This window comes from Equus przewalskii, chromosome 9 (genome assembly GCF_037783145.1).
Source record: "Equus przewalskii isolate Varuska chromosome 9, EquPr2, whole genome shotgun sequence".
NCBI classification, from domain to species: domain Eukaryota; kingdom Metazoa; phylum Chordata; class Mammalia; order Perissodactyla; family Equidae; genus Equus; species Equus przewalskii.
In genome coordinates, this window is record NC_091839.1 from 12,855,516 (window position 1) to 12,869,845 (window position 14,330).

General features: G+C 41.1%; 1 protein-coding gene and 1 long non-coding RNA gene across 2 annotated transcripts in view; one reads left to right on the forward strand and one right to left on the reverse strand.

The window, feature by feature from the left end:
* The window catches only part of LOC103542475 (cell adhesion molecule CEACAM1-like), a 432,471-nt gene that overhangs the window by 379,065 nt on the left and 39,076 nt on the right, over positions 1–14,330 (reverse strand). The window contains exon 3 of the mRNA XM_070557986.1: positions 6,352–6,518. The gene's annotated coding sequence lies outside the window, so the exon portion shown is untranslated. The remainder of the gene's footprint in view (positions 1–6,351; positions 6,519–14,330) is intronic.
* Positions 1–14,330, forward strand: part of LOC103565173 (uncharacterized) — a 160,869-nt gene that overhangs the window by 131,110 nt on the left and 15,429 nt on the right. The gene's annotated exons all lie outside the window — the stretch shown is intronic.

The window sequence follows — 14,330 nt, forward strand, 5'->3', positions numbered from 1 at the left end:
TTAAATTTATTTTATTAGGTGGTGATGCAGGTGAGCTCCCAAAGTTAGGCCTATATTGTGAAAACAAGCGATCAGGTATTTAGTAAGAAGTATTCCTATAGAAATAAAAAGGAAAACAAGGTTAGTGGTTGGAGCAAATTGTAACCAGTTTCTGAGCTCAGAGGACAGCCAGTTAAGAAGATTTCTAGATGTCAGTGTTGAAGCATCCTTTGCAGCTTAAAATGTCTCTGATTATGTCATCAAGTGTTCAAGTATCCTTTTGAGTGACTTACACAGTAACAGGCATGCTATCATGGTGCTCTCTCTTAAGTTTATATCAAGTTGTCCAGCTTCAGTTTGCAGGACTTTAGGAACAAGGGTAGTTTCAGTTCTCAATGATTTCAAATAAAAATGATGGGAAAAAAATTTTTAATGTTAGTTTGGAGATTTGTAGCCAGATATTTCAGGAGACTAGAAGAATTCAGGATCCAGTACCGTTTACAAGTAGAAAACAAAAACCTCAAGACAATTAACAGAACTAGGACCTAATATCCACAAATGTGCGTTATAGTTTCTACTGAAACAATTTTTCTCTCTAAAATCATCCCCATTTTTACAAAAGATAGCCAAATTAAGACTGACTGGTGTGTAAAGTAAGTCTATCTTCAATAAATTTGGCCCAATTATTTACATAAGTACAACAAGAATAGCAATTGATCATATAGGCTCTTTTCTTTTTTTTTTTTTTTAAGATTGGCACCAGAGCTAACATCTGTTGACAATCTTTTCTTCGTCTTCTTCTTCTTCTTCTCCTTGTCCCCAATGCTCCCTGGTACACAGTTGTATATTCTAGTTGTAGGTCCTTCTAGATGTCTTATTTGGGGTGCTGCTTCAGCATGGCTTGATGAGCAGTGCCATGTCCATGCACAGGATCCAAACCAGCAAAACCCCAGGCTGCTGAAGTGGAGTGCATGAACTTAACCACTGGGCCATGGGGCTGACTCCTGATTATACAGGCTCTTTTAAACCTGCTTTGCTGGAACTTTTCATAATGAATCTTAGATTTAACTTTAAAGGCCTCTTGAGGGGCCGGCTCTGTGGCCGAGTGGTTAAGTTTGCATGCTCCGCTGCAGCGGCCCAGGGTTCAGATCCTGGGCACGGACATGGCACCACTCATCAGGCCATGTTGAGGCAGCGTCCCACATCCCACAACTAGAAGGACGTGTAACTAAGATGTACAACTGTGTATGGGGGGGTGGAGGGGGCAGTTTGGGGAGATAAAGCAGGAAAAAAAAAAAAAGATTGGCAACAGTTGTTAGCCCAGGTGCCAATCTTTAGGGAAAACAAAGGCCTGTTGAGGCCAGGAAAGCCAAGGACTTATCAGACAAAGCCTGTAATACCTACAGATTTGCATGCATTTTTCGCTTCTCAAGCTCCCCAAAATATTTCGAGGTTCCAGGAACCTGCCAGATAAGTGACCTTCCTTACTTACCCAGTAAGATTGCTAGGAATCCTGTAAACAAGGCAGGCCAACATTTCCAAGTGGCTTTATTCCATAAAGCCCAATCTTTGTTTCCCAAAAGCTGTTTGGTCATATCTGAGTCTATGCCTGTTTCTCTCAAATGTGACATTCCAGTCAAAGCTTTGATAAGATAACCAATGTTTCCAATTGTGTCCCGTTATAAGGAGAACAGATTCTTACTGAACTTATGCAAATAACTATATTGCCATGAAAATAACAACACTTACTCACCAAGAGTATCCAAATTCTGGAGGGATCAGGTAGGGAGAAAAAGATAAAATGTTTCAATTTTGTTTACAAAAGCATAATTTACCAAATTGCTAAAAGTCATAGTTAGTGTGAGAGTAAAGAGAAAAAGGTTTTCTTAAATCTGGAAAAACAAAACATTTAAAAATTGGCAATATTTCAAATGAATTCATAAAAATTATAATCATCCTCATCAGTTCATTCAGTCCTGTGTAATCTATTTTTGAGCTTAATCTTCTGTTAGCAGTTTTATGGGGTTATGAGTTTCTCCATTCAAGTTCTGTAATTTCTTACTCAGTTCAATTTTATAATCTGAAAGTTTGTCAGAAACCTGTATTTTAGAATAAATGTCAGAGCCCTTTCTATGAATCTCTGTAGATTAAGACATTTGTAAAAGTAGAGTAAAACAGAACTGTGTAAATGACAAAAGGCTTAAAAATGACAATTAACAAAGAAACTTGGTTATTTCTGGAACATGCAACCCTTTAAGATAATAACCAGAATTATGACTGACAACCAGGACAGATTAGAATTTTCTGGAATGCTATATAACTTTTAAAATACTTACATCAATAACACTTACCCACACAATATCATAGGTCCCTATGAAACAATGCTTAGTTATCCATTTAACCATGCTGACAGTTAAAGGATTTTAGGCAAATGTAGAGAATTAAATAGCTGTAAGAAAAACCTTAGCACCTGTGATTAAAGACCTGATTGAAACCATATAGGAAATTTACTTCTGATAAAACACAAAAGCCCTACCCTTCTGGTAGACTACTCAAAGGAAAAAAACCTTTCATAATCTCTTTACCAAGAGCAGACTAAAAGTTTAAGAAAATCATCCTTTTAAGACAGGGAAAAAAAACAAATTCTAATTTTGCATCAGTTTGCTTTTGATATTAAAACTCACTTACTTAATTAAATTCATTTAAATCTTAGCCAACTGGACCATGTACAAAACTCTTTCTTAGAATTCCTCTTTAAAAACTTTCTATTACTTTCTTTTTACATTCAGAACTTGTCCCATGCCTTCTTTTTCTTTTCTTCCAGTACTTTAGGACAAATTTATCTTTCTTAACAAAACAAACAAAAATATTTCCATTCTTTATACCTTATTTACTGAAAACATATATTTTACTTTCCCTGAATACAAAATATTTTCCTTATTAATTTCTAGTAGCTTAAATCACACATTAGAATTTTTAACCCTTAAAAACCTTAATTTTTATGTAAAAACTAAGAATTAAGCAATTATAAACTGTCTTTTACATTAGCATTCTATGGCTTGGCAAGTTTATAAATACTTTTTATAATTTCAGAAACATGTTACTCTCTAGTACAATCTTTTTTTTTTTTTTTGAGGAAGATTAGCCCTGAGCTAACTACTGCCAGTCCTCCTCTTTTTTGCTGAGGAAGCCTGGCCCTGAGCTAACATCCGTGCCCATCTTCCTCTACTTTATATGTGGGACGCCTACCACAGAATGGCATGCCAAGCAATGCCATGTCCGCACCCAGGATTCGAACCGGCGAACCCTGGGCCACAGAGAAGCAGAACGTGTGAACTTAACCGCTGCACCACCGGGCCGGCCCTAGTACAATCTTTTAATAAAACACAAGACATGTTTACCAATAGACCCAAACACCTTTTAGTTTCTCTGTAATAAGACAAAAGTAGGCAAACTTATATTTAGTAATTAATGTCTAACAGTTTATCTTATTTAGAAATAATGTAGATATTCCACAAATTTCTCATCATTTAATTGAGCAAAACTTCAAAGATTCAAATTACTAGAGAGATTTTGGAAATTATTAAATACATGTCATAAAATATAATTATTGCTAAAAGTTTAAACTCTTATCTCACTTACATCTAAATCATTTGTTCCCAACAATTATGTCTAGATTACCCATGAAAACTTCATGAGACATTAGATAAAATTAGCTATCATTCTAAGTTATTATGCTGGCAAATTTGTAGCAGGGATAACATGAGCTTTTTTAACTACTAAACTCAGGCTGCATATCTGCATCATATCCAATGCTGATAATTCTGAAGACATGTCTGTTTTAATCAAACCAACAAACTTAAGCTTTCATTCACCAAAGACATGTAAGCACTTGCTTTCAGTCAATTAAACAGAGCTCTTAATTTTAGCAATACCACCTTGAGGTAAAATATCACACATATAGACACACAGGTAGACACAGAAACGTCAAGTTTTTTTTATGAATCAGGTGCAAAACAAAACACACTAGTCTATGAGAAATATTTGTATTTCAAAGAATGGCTCTCAAGGCCCAGAGAAGATGGGAGTAGAAAATCTGCACCATAAAGGCACAGAGCAAGTAGTCACATTTTCTTCAAGATGAAGTTTCCGGGGCATATTTGCCTTATCTGTTTCTAATGGCTCAATCTTTTGTCTCAATCAATATCTAGCAGCATTTTGAGGAATAGGAGAGGCTTTGGGATTGGCAAAAGACAGGTGAACTTTGAACTGCTTTCTAGAGCTATACATCCAGCCTTGCAGAGATTTGCAAGACAAAGACAGTTGCTTCCAGTCACCCAAAGAACTGGACTACAGTCCGACAAAAGAGTCTGACCCATCCCTCCAACTACACCCTTCCAATTGCTTCTTTATATCAGGGAAATTTTTTTTTGAGGAAGATTAGCCCTGAGCTAACATCTGCCACCAATCCTCCTCATTTTGCTGAGGAAGATTGGCCCTGAGCTAACATCCGTGCACACTTTCCTCTACTTTTTTTATATGTGGGACACCTGCCACAGCATGGCTTGACAAGCAGTGCATAGGTCTGCACTCAGGATCCGAACTGGCAAACCCTGGGCCACCAAAGCAGAACACGTGAACTCAACTGCTGTGCCACTGGGCCAGCCCCTATATCAGGGAAATTTTTAACATAAGAGGAGAATCAAAGTTGTATGTTCTAAAATTTTCAGAACAAGGTATCATACCTTTAAAAGTCTGCACAAAGCATTTAACAAAGGGTCTCTTTCTAAGTGTACAATTTAACACTAGACCAATTTACCTTGATGGGGGAGCTTTATTATCCTTTTTTATTAGCACCTGATATTAGCCTCCTCTTTTTGTCTCATATTGTGTGGGTTCAAGCAACCTTACTGATTTCCCTTTAGTAAGTCTAATTAACACTGTCTGAAGGACAGATTTATATACTGTCTTATAATCAGGCATGGGAAATATTCTCTTTCCCAAGTGACACACAATGCCTATCCTCACAATACAATCTATAATACAATCAGGGAAAAAGATACAATCACTTCACACAAAGCCTATAAACATACCAGTTTTTCTACAAAATTTTATTTGAATTCCATCAACTCTTATACCTGTATTCATAGCTTTCATTAGGACTTTATCAATAGGTCTTGGTCTTATAATTTTGGAAACAGGAAGCATTTGCAGTCAGACAATTTTAAAACATACTCAGGCAAAGTTGATATAACCTCTTTGTATAAAATCAGCTCAAACATTCCAACATTTATAACCTTATCAACACTTATACTTTTACATTTTCTCAATTTAATTGTAACCTGAGTCAGGGTCTTAAGGCTAGTAATTATTTTTGTTTCTATTTCCTTTTTAATTTAGCCTTCTCATAGGTACCAATAAAAATTATGATGAGAGCTCTCACAAATTTTTTTCCCAATTTAGAAGTTTTTCCAATTTAAACAATCCATCACCTGGCCACATTGATGAGTAGGATCTTATCAGCAACTCATACCAATAAGCTTAACCATGGATACAAGAGGCATCCCCAAAAGAGATTCAGAAAGTTCAATCTTAAAAATAGTCAAAGCAAAGGCCTTCATTGAACAACAAGAAATGAAAGTTAAAACAACAAAGACCCCTTATGAAAGCAATTGGGACCCCTTATGACAAACTCCCCTGAGAGTTCACACAGCCAGACAAAGAGTGTGACCTGGAACTCCAGTCTACTCAACTGGCTAACGAGATGTGTACCAATTCATGCATCCTCTGGATAGCAGAGACCAAAAAGGTCACAAAGCCAAGCTCTCAAAACACAGAACAAGACAAAAGGAAAATCTCATCCGATGCACATTAACAGCTTTTGCTAACCCTTGGGTCTCTCGGAGCAAAATTAATACCTAGGAGGGAGATGCTGCAGGGTTGGGGATCCTGTGTGCTTTACAGAATACCTTGTCATTGCACGAAAGTTTTCTTGAAGTTGGCAGGAGGACTTGTGTCATTTACCCCGTTTCATGACCACCTTCTCCTTTCACAGGAGATTTTTTGAGTTACCAAGCACCCCACTGGCTCTTAACTGCCCACCATATTTTAGGCCTTTTGGCTTGCAAGATGCCCTTAGCAACAGCTTTCACCTCATGAGCATATTCCCGGGCAACAGCCTTATAAAGATGCCTGTGTCTTATGACAAATGACAGAAAAAAGAGAGAGAAGGAAAAATACTATCTCTGGGAGGAAAACAATCTACAACCAATGAGTACTCAACCAAATTTCCTAGAGTTGCTGAGTCCAAGAAGCTAGCTTCACCAATATTTTCTCCTGCTAACCTAAATTAAGAAAAGCCAAAAAACTCACCACTCTCCCTTCTATTGGACCCTGCAGGCAGAGATCCAGGAGACTGATGTGGTAAGAACTCTTCCCTCCTGCTGGCTCTTGTCAGGGGTCCAAGATCTCTCAGCTGCAGTAGTGCAGGTGTGAGCAGTGTCCAGCCAGTGAAGTTTTATCCCATTCAAGTTTCCAAACTGTAGAGGAGGAAGACGAATCCTTTAGCCTCTGAGTCCTTCTGGCTGGGCTACAAATTAAACGCACATCAGACAGAATAATGGGAGAAAATCAAACAAAGTTTTGTAACATGTATGCATGAGAGAAACCCAAGAAACTGGGTAATTTGCCAAAATGGCAGACACTGTTCCCTTAAATACTATCTTCAGCTGAAAACAAAGGAGGATGTTGGGGATGGGGGAGTCAGTTATGGGAGATTACCAGAAAAGCACAGGAAACAAGAGTAAGGTTATCATGCAGATTTAGGTCCTTGCCAGCCACATTGATAAAAATTTCTAGAGATAAAGTCATCCCCCTTCTTCCTGGTACAGAGAGAGATACCTTTACAGAAGGGGATTTCCCTCAGAAATTTAAATGTCTCTTACAAAGGGTACATTCTACTTTTCAGAGCTTCTCTCATGTCTGCAGTTTTTAAAAGTAACCAGCCCAAAATAAACCTCATGCCAAAGAGATACACTTTGGGGTGGCCAATTCTGATCCCCCACAAGGGCAAAGGTATTATAGAAAGAAGGAAAAGAATTAGAATCAATTCAGACATAAGAAAGTAAAATGTAGGTTCAAGTCTTACTGCATAGATCAAGGGAACAGTTGGGGCCATGCTACAGGGTCTTTGAATGGCAGCCTAAGGAATTTGAACTTCATCCTGCAGATGACAGCAGTCACTGGAATGCTTTGAGAAGGTCAGGAACAGGATGAAATAGCATTTTCAGGAAGATTACTCTGAGAGTATTAGGCAAGATGACTTAGGGAAGTGGTTCTCAACTCTGGCAACTCATTCATTACCTGGAAGCTTCTTTCTTTTCTTGTTTTAACTTTTCATTTTAACATAATTTCAGACATTCAAAGTATTCCAAAAATAGTCAAAGTTCCCATATACCCTTCACTCAACTTCCCAAATATCAAGGCTGTAGATAACCTGAGTATAATTATCAACATTAATGAATTATCATTGATAGTGTCCATGAAAATAATCCATAACCAATCTATAAATGAAAATTTGGGTGAGTTTATTCTGAGCTGAAATCTGAGGACCATGGCCCGGGGCCTTTCTTCCCAAAGGAAGAAAGGGCACTGAAGAAGTGGTGTGCACAGAGTGGTTATATACCCCCAAACAGGGTGTTTCACATATGATTGAAATGTCCCTCCCACAATAGTCACAAGATTACCCTGTCGGCACAGCACTTGATGGAGACAGCAGGTAGTGGGTCTGCTATCTTGGTGGGCGGAGCAGGAGGCAAGTCTATTGTCTCCAGCTGGCCAGTCAGGTGAGCACAGCAATCAGTTTCTAGCCTAAGGAAAGATGCTTAATCCTTAAGGAGACGACAACGTTGGAGGGGGAGGGAAGTTGCACCTTTATCTCAAGGGCCTTTGTTCTTGTCATAGGGAATATCTAAAGCAGATATACAATGCATGCTCAACAGCCAAGGTCAGGCCCTTTTGGAAAAACAAGGTCAGGCCGAATTAGGTTAATACCAAATGGCTTCCTCATATTCTCCAATATATCCTATTGCTTGCCATTTTTATTTGTCAATAGAATACAATGAACCAATCTACAGATCTTATTCAAATTTCATCGACCTTCCCACTAATGTCCCCTGTCTAAACTAGGATCCAACCCAGGATCACACAATACATTTAGTTCTTTTGTCTCCTCAGTCTCTTTAATTAGGGCCAGTTCTTCAGAATTTCTTTTACTTTCATCATCTTAATATTTTTGAAGAGTATTGGCCATTTTGTAGAATGACCCTGATTTGTGCTTATCTAATATTTCCTCACGATTAAACTTAGGTTAGGCACTTTGGGCAAGAATACCACCAAAGTGATGCTGTGCCTTCTCAGTCCATCATATCAGGCACATGATATCAATAGCTCTCCTTACTGGTGATGTTAACTTTGAACACTTGGCTAAGGTTTTTCCAATGTAAAATGACTATTTTATGAGGAAGCTTTTTTAAACTACTGATGGGGTTCAGGGCAGGCCGCCCCAATATGTGCCACTCTGGTATGCGGATTATTTCAAGCTGAAGACAATAAAGGCCCAGAAGACTCAGAAAGAACATTCCCCCTTACCCCGCCTAACTGCCTAAAAGAAATTTAAAATAAAGGCCTGTCCCCAGAACAAGCCTTCACCATAGATAACTCTGGGTATCAGTAGACTGGGAGGATCCATGCTAAGCCCACTCTTATCAAAGTTCTATTTACCAAACATTTGCTTTTCCGTTTCCATGTGAGTTGCCTTCCTCCCCTTTGAAGCCCCAAATCACTCCCCAAGATCCTCCTTGTCTGTAGCTGAAGATACTTAAACAGGCAGCCTCGGCCAATTGGCTGAGTTACTCAGTTTCTCCTGAGTTTCTCCCATGTATACATGCCATTAAATTTTGTTTGATTTTCTCCTGATAACCTGCCTTTTTAAATATTTGACCAGCCATAAGAATCTTAAGGGAAAAGGGAGAATTCTCCCACTTCTCCAACACTACCAATGCATGGGCCATACCCTACACCAATCAAATCAGACTCTTGGGGCTGGCCCTGTGGCCGAGTGGTTAAGTTCACAAGCTCTGCTGCAGCGGCCTGGGGTTTTGCAGGTTTGAATCCTGGGCGCTGACATGGCACTGCTCATCACGCCATGCTGAGGCAGCATCCCACATGCCACAACTAGAGGGTCCCACACCTAAGAATATACAACTATGTACCGGGGGGCTTTGAGGAGAAAAAGGAAAAAAATAAAATATTTTAAAAAAAAATCAGGGGCTGGCCCCGTGGCCGAGTGGTTAAGTTCGCGTGCTCCACTGCAGGCGGCCTAGTGTTTCGTTGGTTCGAATCCTGGGGGGACAAGGCACTGCTCATCAAACCACGCTGAGGCAGCATCCCACACGCCACAACTAGAAGGACCCACAACGAAGAATATACAACTATGTACTGGGGGGGCTTTGGGGAGAAAAAGGAAAAAATAAAATCTTTTAAAAAAAAATTCAGACTCTCTGGGGATAAGGCACAGGCATTGGTAGGTTTTAAATGCGCTGCAGGTGATTCTAAGCAGCAACCAGGGATGGAAACTGATGAGGATTTTTAGGCTGCTTAATTTTAAAATGGCTGATGATGAGGATTTTTAGGCTGGTTAGTTTTAAAACTACAGATGAGATTCAGGCTCCAAGGAGTGGAATTTGTTTGCTCCTTTGTTGGGAAACATTTACATTTCTAAGGGAAACCTCTATCTGTGAAGATGCCTCCCTCTCTGTGCCAGGAAGAAGGGGGAATGGTCTTATCTCTAGAAGCTCTTAATGGGGAAGGCAAGAACTTAAGTTGGTTGCTGTCTGGCAATCTCATGTAACTGGTTTAGGGTGGTGGCTTCTGACCTTTACTTAATCCGATTTGATTCTTGTCTAAAAGTCATGGGATCACCCAATGACCAGACCCCACCCGCACTGATACCATTTTAACTTTTTTTCATGTTCTTTCCTTTGTCTTGTAAAGAGATGAATCATATACCTATGCCTTAAATTTAGCTCTAACCCTCAACTGGGGGCAGCAGAAGCTCTGACTGCCCATGGGACCTGTCCCCATGTCAGCGGGGGCAGCAGCAGAAGCTCTGACTGCCCATGGGACCTGTCCCCATGTCAGCAGGGGCAGCAGCAGGAGCTCTGACTGCCCGTGGGTCCTGTCCCCACACACCAGCTCTGCCTGCCCATGGGTCCTGTCCCCATGCCAGCGGGGGCAGCAGCAGCGACTCTGCCTGCCCATGGGCTCTGTCCCCATGCCAGCGGGGGCAGCAGAAGCGGCAGCAGCAGAAGCTCTGACTGCCCATGGGTCCTGTCCCCATGCTACACTATTCTCTAAATAAAAGAGCACTACTGCCAGATCTTGAGAGTCTAAGAAATCTTTCTTTCGACTCCTCGGCTCACCGACCCCGCATCAGAAACCACCAGGTTAGTCAATGAAGATTAGAATCCTGGAAATCAGCAAAGAAGCCAGTCCTTGGGCCTCTATTTGTAAAAGTACAGCCAGTTCCAGGCAAAGATAAATATATCCAGACTTCAGCATGGACCCACAGTCGGGGAAAAGGAAAGGCCAGAAAGCCCCTCATTGAGAAAGTGATGCATGAGTAGACTGTTGTTGAATAAGAGGAGAAGGCAGGACGCTCAGTGAAGTGTCCAGCCCTCCTGGTCTATTTTCTCTCCAGACCTCAGAAAAACCTTTGCTGCAGCAAAAGCACACACCATATAATTTTACTGTCATAAGCCTGACCTGAGCTACTAATTGCCACTGACGTAGGAAATTATGCATTATGTGATATAAATATGCCACCACACATGCAAACACAAACACTTTCGGATGGGTGAAGGAATAATTCACAGAATCTGGGTCAGAGGTACGTGACCTCCCTTAAACAACCTTACCCTCCCTACTTGGTCTTTTGCTCTTAATCTCTTCTGGAGTAAGGGAGTAAGGACCCTGTTGTAAATTCCATGGAATAGCAAACTGTACACATCTCCTGTCACTAGGTTGTTGAAGCAATGACACTGTGCTCAACTTCCTTAGCGTTATTATCTTGGAGTTTCCAAGAAGAGATTTCATCAACACCTCCCTTAGAAGGGCTATCTGATAACATGCAAAGAGAAACACCAATTTAACCAAAATCTGGGGGCAGGAAGGACCCTGATGAGAACTAGCCCTAAAGTATCCACAAACTACTAGCACCTGATGTTGCTGGTGCAGGAGGAGCTGCTGCTATTCAATAGTGACAAAAGAGAAGGCAGCCCGAACACACTGGGTGTACTAACAAAGACTTAACTCAATTATCCCTCAATTATTACACAGCCAATTATCCCTCAAGTGTCTCTGTGGGGTCTCACTGAGAGGACTGGCACATAATTAAATGCTAACACATGGATGAAATAATTTATAGAAGGGTGGGATCAACTAGGTCAGGAATGACTGGGAAAGGTTTCAGGAAAGAGGCAGGATGCAGGTTAGGCCTTTGAATGGTTAAGTCTTAGGGAAACAGAGACAAAGAGAAATAGAAGCACAGGGAACGAGATATTAGGCACCACTGTAGATGCTAGTTTTGAAGGAGATTTCAGGAATGAGAGTGGGTTTGCATCTGTTATTTTATTTATTCCTCTCAACCACCATATGGGCTTATTTCCGAGGAGGATGCTGATCCTTCAAAAGGTGAAGTAACTTGCCAAGGTCAGTAGCGGATCTGGGATTAGAAAGTAGCTATGTCTAACTCCAAAGCCCACACCAATACCACTACCACTGAGAGAGGACTGAACACAGTATGTTTAGGGAAGAGGAAGGGGCAGGGATGCTACATCAGAAAGACAGGGTTAAGACACAGTGCAGTCAGGTAAGCTTGCTAACGTGGGACCTTGTGTTGTACAGCCATGAAAATTAGACAGAGACATTTGAACTTGGTCTTCTAGTTTCAGAAGAGCCATCGAAAGTTTTGAGTAAGAGAGTAACCAAAGTGAAGCCTTCAAGCAAAGACCAAAGGGGATGGGGGTGAAAATGGGAGTTCTGGGTTCCTAAGCTACAGAGATGCCACTAACAATGGTAAAGAGGGGCACAGAATATAGTGGAGCAAGAACTGGACTAAGAGTCAGATGCTCGGGTTTAAATGTAAAGACTTATGCAATAAAGTCATGGCTACATCAGGCAAGTGACATTCTCTATCTGGACTTCAGTTTCTCCTCAGCCACAAATCGGATGAAGTGAGACTTAACCTCTAAATGACCTCTCAAGCATTGCTATTCAAAGTGTGGTCCACCAACCAGCAGCAAGGCATCGTCCAAAAGCTTATGAGAAATGCAGAATCTCAGTCTCCACCAGAAGAATCAGATCTGTATTTAAACAAGATCCTCAGGTGATCTGTAAGCCACATTAAAGTTCAAGACACTTCTCCAAATTGTTCACACTCACCTCAACCCTGTCACTTCACAGGAAAAAACAAAAACAAAACACAGAATGTTTCCCTTTTCACTTCATCTGTGCTCTTTTCCTAATCCTAACCTCCCCTCTCAGACTTGCCCACATCCAGATAGAGAGGTTTTAGGAGCACCAGTGGGGCAGCGCTGCCTCCTGTGGCCATGATCAGTAAATGCACCTAGTCTTACCACTCTCACCAGTAAAGGAGGGGGAAGGCTGACAGAGGGGGTGAAGTCCAAGTCACAGATTAGATAAGAGAATCACAACCATCCACAATGACAGGAAGTAACTGTCACACACAGCTCAGCCTGCATCATAATGTCGCATTTCAAAGGGCAGTTTTTATAACGCCTAATAAAATGTATCAGTGTGATACCTGGGCTCCAAGCCAACCTCTGCCCTTGGAACCTTCAAAAAATTCACTGTGACAGTTATTTTCAGACATCCAGCCCCTGCTGGAACTCTGCCAGTAAACCTCAGTTTTCCAAGGAAACTAATTTCACTGTGTCATTCTTTCTCCTCCTGAGTCAAAATGGGTCTGACGCATACTCATCAATCCTAGTCCTACTCTGCGTAGGCACTGAAATAAGTTTAATACTTTTTCACACAACAGACCTTCAAACATTTGTGAGCAACCACCATACACCCCTGCCATCTTCCCTCAGCCATTTCCCAAATGACATATTCTGAAGTCCCTGCACCCTCCTGTCACTTTCCAGTGGGCAAGTGAAGTATATCAACCACAGGGGAAACTCTGAATTCTAGGAGTGTTCTAACCAGAGCAGCAGAGCCACAGGACCACCTGCTTCTCCATTCTGGGCGCTACACCTCTATGGAGAAAGCCAAAGACCACTCAGCTCATTTGAGGATACTGCTTTTCCTACTCATACTGCTCAGGCCTCCCATACCTGTGTAGGTGCATGCTTCTTATTCAGTTTTATTTTTAAGGAAATATTTATTAGAACCTGCTATGTCCTGTGCACTAGAGAGACAAAGATGAACCAGACATGGTCCCTGACCTCACTGAGCTCTAGGTTATGGGGGAATCCTGAATCAAAGCCACCCCATTACAGTTCAGTGAGAAACACCTTGACAGAGACAAACACAGACTTTTTTGGCCCATCTCATGAATTCCACGAAAATCTTCCACTCTTAGTTTTCTCAGCTCAGTTTTCCTCATTCAAGCTCAAAGTGGAAAAAAAAAAAAAGCAACTGTCCAGATAGTCCTTTTGCAGTCATGGTTGGATTGGACATTTCCTTCTGGCTAACCCAAGGTGTCAGAGGCTCCCACTTCATTCTGAATGTCCTCTCTCTCCTATTAGTGTTCACCACATGTGCACAAGCAGCAGCCAGGCAGCTGCACACTAACAGAAATTCTAGCAAGTCAGGAATCTTGACTTTTAGTCCTGTGGCTTTGAGGCTAACTGACTGCGTGATGTTGAACAAATCATATAACTTCTCTGAGATTTAATTCCACTTCTGTAACATGGGACTGTTGGATTAGATCTCCATGGGTCTACATGTATAGTGAGAGCTCCTCAAAGACAGCATCACCCCTTAACTCCTCTCGGGAGCCACCACCTGGCAAATACCCAGGCACACCTTAGGTGCCCAATGTTCACTGAATGCATGTATGAATAAATGATTATTAGAGCAACATGAATCATGGAATCAATCAACAAATATTTCTGAATGTCTGCTAAGTACACTGTAGAGTAGGGAGACCAAATAGCTGTGGCAGAACAATATTTTCTTCCCACTTTCCCCTTACCTCCCTCCCGGAGGTGGGGGTTCCTTGTAATTCAGAGAGACCGTGCTGGCACAAATACTGTTCTAGAAATGGG